The sequence below is a fragment of the Apostichopus japonicus genome, chromosome 22 (assembly GCF_037975245.1).
Source record: "Apostichopus japonicus isolate 1M-3 chromosome 22, ASM3797524v1, whole genome shotgun sequence".
NCBI lineage: Eukaryota > Metazoa > Echinodermata > Holothuroidea > Aspidochirotida > Stichopodidae > Apostichopus > Apostichopus japonicus.
The window spans coordinates 4,235,718-4,240,774 of record NC_092582.1 but is presented as its reverse complement, the minus strand read 5'-3'; the positions used below and the strand labels follow the sequence as shown (position 1 = coordinate 4,240,774).

Sequence of the window (5,057 nt, the reverse complement as noted above, 5' to 3'; positions counted from 1 at the left end):
CTTGTTTTTGTTTTATTTTACTTTATAAAACCTCGTGTACTCCCAGTAATTCATCCTTTATGTTATACACATACATATCATTATAAATAAATTTACAGATACCTATAACCGCCTCTTGCAACAAGTCATTCCTCGCAATTTGGTCATTACTGATAGATTAGGCTAAACCCATAATGTGTGCAAACTGTAACACTAGGCCACCGTACACATCAGCATACTTTAATCAGTATAATTTAGTTGTCGACAGAAGCATCAGTCATTCTTGTCTCTATCAAGGAACGCATTGCTATAGTGTGTATATATATATTTATACCGAGTATATACCGAGAGGTCTCGAGTCCTTGCCGATAAGTTTCGAATCCTGCCCGAGAGGTCTCGAATTCTGATCGAGAGGTATCGAATCCTGTCCCTGCAACAAGAAGAGAACTGTAACTTCTGCATTACCGATATATGATATGTTCAGTTCAGTTCTGTTTGTGTTTGTCTTCATATTCATCTCAATCTCTTAAATACAGTCACAATCAGGTTTTCCTCAAACTGTTGAGATCTGAATAATAAGACTCTGTTTAATGTATAGTGAAGTTGTTTTCTTTGTTGCCGTGTTTCTTTTTTCTTAGCCTGAGTTACACACATATCGATAAGATACATATATAGGTGAAACGACGATTCGACCATGGAGCTAAAATCTGTTTTTAGCTCCATGATTCGACGGACTACCTATCTATCCAACACTTTATTTCTTCATGTTCGATTAAAAACTGTTGTTCCTTTCATAGAATTTCTTTGACGTAGTTTCAATTTCAACTTACCTTAGCTAATTATATCTATAGGGACAATGGATTCAATTGTAAACTTTGAGGGCCACGACGCTTACGCGAAGAATCCATTTCAGGGCTTGAATATAACTTTATCTTACAATACAGATGGACGCGGCCGACATATCGACTTATTTACAGACAATAGCCGGACACTCGAATCCTCTCTCTATATATAGGCTATCATGGAATTATTTACAGCACAGTATTCTTCGCTGTAGATATATACAAATAGCTCACCTTCACTTACACGAATACAGACAGCGTGATAGGTTACGAAGAGACATACATTTCAATGAGATCGAAGTTAAGGGTAAGTATAGTCTTGACCGAGTCCTATATGTAGTTATGTTAAGCAGTGCACTTCAATAAAACATATAAATTGAAACAAACTATAGGCAAAGTGTGGAACCGTCGGACCGGGTGCAGCCCTCGGGGAACTTATCTGGGGTCCGCGAGGTTTCCTATACATGATATTAATGCAGCGATGGGAAAACATTTTAAGTTGAGGGTTAATCTGTATATGCACACTTTGGGAAGTTTGTTTATAGAGCCTAGCTACTTGATGGACAATGCGCATGTACATAATAATTTGTTTGATAATGTGTATGTATATGTATTCTCGGGAATACAGACGGACATATCCTTACGCGTTATTGCCAGCGGATTGGGTACAACTTCTTATCGCTTTTCTCCCACAAGAACAATGTTGTGTCCGCCCCTGCTTTTAGACTATCTGTCGAAGCAGGTGTGTAGACCTACATGCTTGTTTGAGGGGTTGTACTGTGCGCGAGTTGTGAAGAGAAAGAGAAGAGAGTGGGGTGCACGGATATAGAAGGACATATCAATGAACACCTATCCCTTATACAGTAAAGGTATAGGTTACATCAAATACATTCAGATGTCCCCACAATATTCTCATAGTCGTTTCATTATGACGTAATTCATGATTTCGTTATATTGTTTTTATTTGCCACCCATTCTAAAGTCTGCCGTCTCCCTCAACTAAAGTAGCCCTCTATTCTAAAAAGAAAACTAACTGCTGGAATACTAAGACAGTTCGAACACAACACATGCAGTAACCACAGCAATCAATGCATGATAACCATTTCGATGAAGATATACTGTTTATAATCCCCAAAGTTATATACATTACAAAGACGAAGAGATTAGCTGATTAGATGAGGTCTCGTGTAATCTTAAATAATTGTTTCATGAGTCTTCTAGCCCACCCGATACACAGAGAACACGGTAGCTACTATAAATTCGTAAAGCTTTGTATCACATTAAAACTGTATCGTGCTATAAATCAGTAGCATGTGCTACTAGGATTACAGTAAGAACTCAGGATATGTGTAATCCCAACAAATCCAGTTTGGTGCATTTGTTGGGATTACACATTATCCTCAGTTCTTACTGTACATAATAGCACATGCTACCGATGTGTAATACTTATCAGCACAGTCCAGTATTTCCTGTGGTACAAAACTTTAAAGTTTACAGTATTATTATAATCTCTGTTATGTGAATCGGCTGTCTAGCCAACTTTCCAAAGTATTCGCTTTGAATTTTAACAGGATCTATATCATAAAGCCATACGCCGTAATTGCTGGCAATCGTGTATATAGGGCTTTTCTTCGTGCGATCACTCGAGATCAATTTTGTCTGTATAGGGAGATAAATTCGAGAGAGTTCCGTAAAGTGGTTGTAAAACGAACAGGTATATTATGCCAGAATTCGTTTTCATTAATCTTAGAGAATATATCAAGTGGCCCGGCTCACCTATACTAAGCCCCCTGGTCCTTTGATAAGTCACGTATGACCATTATACCCACGTATATTCCAAGGATATGGTTCCTCAACTTTAAAGTGGGCCGTTTTCAAATATTCATAAGATTTCCACGTATAACAATTCTATAAAGAGAAGGATAAAAAGCTCAATATGGGTTGACAAGTGTTACCATGGAAGTATATTATACACCTGTAACCATGGAGGTATAGGGTGTACGGTATTACTTCCACGCCTACACAGTATGCTGTGTACTCAAACTATAGGAACTGGTTTAAGTGTATCGTCAATGAAACAAGAAATAAGATAATATTATTCAGAAGGTTAGGGATTCTCAGTTAATGTTCTCCGGAGGCCAGAGAAGAAAAAACCCATTGATTATTAGAACAAGGGACCAGATATAGAATGAATATCTCAGGACATCTTTTACTTACATAATGGAACAAGTGTACTTTAGACTGAAACATAAGGAGCGCTATACTAATTTAGGAAAGTTAAGGCAATTTTTTTTCTTTACAAAACTGGGGCACATGCTTCAGGTGTTCCCGGCTCCGTTGTCCTCTGTACATATACAACTATTTCTGACTCATGCATATGTCTATATGGATGTTTGCGCGCACACTGCGGGAGAATTACACGAGTTCCCCCCACCCCCCCCCAAAAAAAAAAGTATACTAGAAACTTCAACAACCTCCAACCGAGTTAGTTCTAGAACCGTATTTGTGGATTCAGCTTGTCAAGATGAAGTAAGTAACTGAATTAAGTTAATTCGATTGCAAATAGTGAATGAAACCTTTCTCTGCTCATAAGAAAATGAAGAGAAAATGGCAATGTCCCGAAGTCTTTGAGAGCTATAAAATTATATATTGTCATGCACCCTAAGGTATGACACGCACGAATTGGTAATAAATATTAGAAGACGCGTGTATACTTATATAATTAACTTATAACTTATATACGTATATATAATTTGGATATAATCAGTAGGCACTTCCTATTGTAAATCAAATTAAAACCCAACAAAATAAAATGCTTGGGGATTTTCCCTCAGAACATAACATTTTAGGAAGGATGAAGAACATTGCTTCCTTTAGTAAATCTTTCATATGATTGCTTTGTATTACATGTATGGGAAGTGGTGTTTATATATTCTCACGGCGCAGCGGGTTGCACGCATATGCGCACCTCAGCAACATCGGAGAAAAGAGGAAAAAACACGAAAAAGTCTGTAAAATAAGATGAGCCGGTTTATTTCAAAATTTCAACTGTGGTTGTTAACCTGTCTGAAAGTCAAGCTCCCACTTAAATACACAATATATGTCTACATCCAACCTTCATTTTCAACTGCTGATGCAGCTTAAACAGTAATAACATATGTCAGAGAAAAGACAGGTGTCTAAAAGTAATACAATCCGTCAGCAGAATTCATCCGTGTAACCCACTATACCTTTCGTCATAGTTTGATGCTCACGCCAATGACCCCCTTTATGGTATGTAACCTTTCAAATTTTGGATAGCCAATAGGCCTGTCTGCTATTGACAGTCCTATATACATATATGTGTATATATGTGTATATATATATATATATATATACATATATATATAAATATATATATATATATGTGTGTGTGTATGTGTATGTATATACATATATGTGTATATGTGTATATATATATATATATATATATATATGTATGTCGATGTATATGTAGGTCGAGATACCATACCCCGGTGACTTCAGTTTAATGTGCCAAGCTTGGGTCATGAATATTCATATGGATATGAATATTCGTACGGATATTACGCTACCCGGACGTAACTATACGGATATGAGAAGTGTGTGTGTGTGTGTGTTGGGGGGGGGGGGGGGTTCGGGTGCTTGCAACATTTCATTGGCTGGGTGGTTGATCTTTTCACAATATCTTGGTCTATTAATATTACCTGTAAGTTGAAATAGAATAAAGAATAATAAATGTAAATAATTTAAAAAAAAATGAAATGTAACCCCACCCCGCAGCATTTGACCGACAACATTAGCTCTCTCCCTCCCCTCCCCTTACAAAATTTTTGCTGGTAACGTCACTCGTAATAAAAATGTTATCCAGACACTTGCTTTAACGAAACTCGAGAATTTAAGAAAACAACGTTATTTATTTTATATTATTTTATTATATTTTTCATTATTGTTACCATACGTACCGTAAATAGTCATCTGCCATACTGATCTGCATTATTCCGATATTTGCTATCGAAATGTGTATAGAAAACGTACTAAAACTAACCTGTAAAATCTACTATACAGTGTAGGGGTCTAATGTTTCCCATGCATATAACCTTGTATATCTTACATTCACATTTTTGACGGTACCATGAAAAACAAACGCAGACTATATTTACGGTCACCAAGAACTAACCCGAGCTGTGACCTGCACGTAACCCTTATCATTGGGCT

General features: G+C 36.8%; 1 protein-coding gene across 1 annotated transcript in view; it reads left to right on the top strand.

Moving 5' to 3' along the window:
- The first annotated feature begins 980 nt into the window (after positions 1-980).
- LOC139963751 (uncharacterized) overlaps positions 981-5,057 on the top strand; it is a 38,939-nt gene continuing 34,862 nt past the window's right edge. The window contains exon 1 of the mRNA XM_071964866.1: positions 981-1,128. The gene's annotated coding sequence lies outside the window, so the exon portion shown is untranslated. The remainder of the gene's footprint in view (positions 1,129-5,057) is intronic.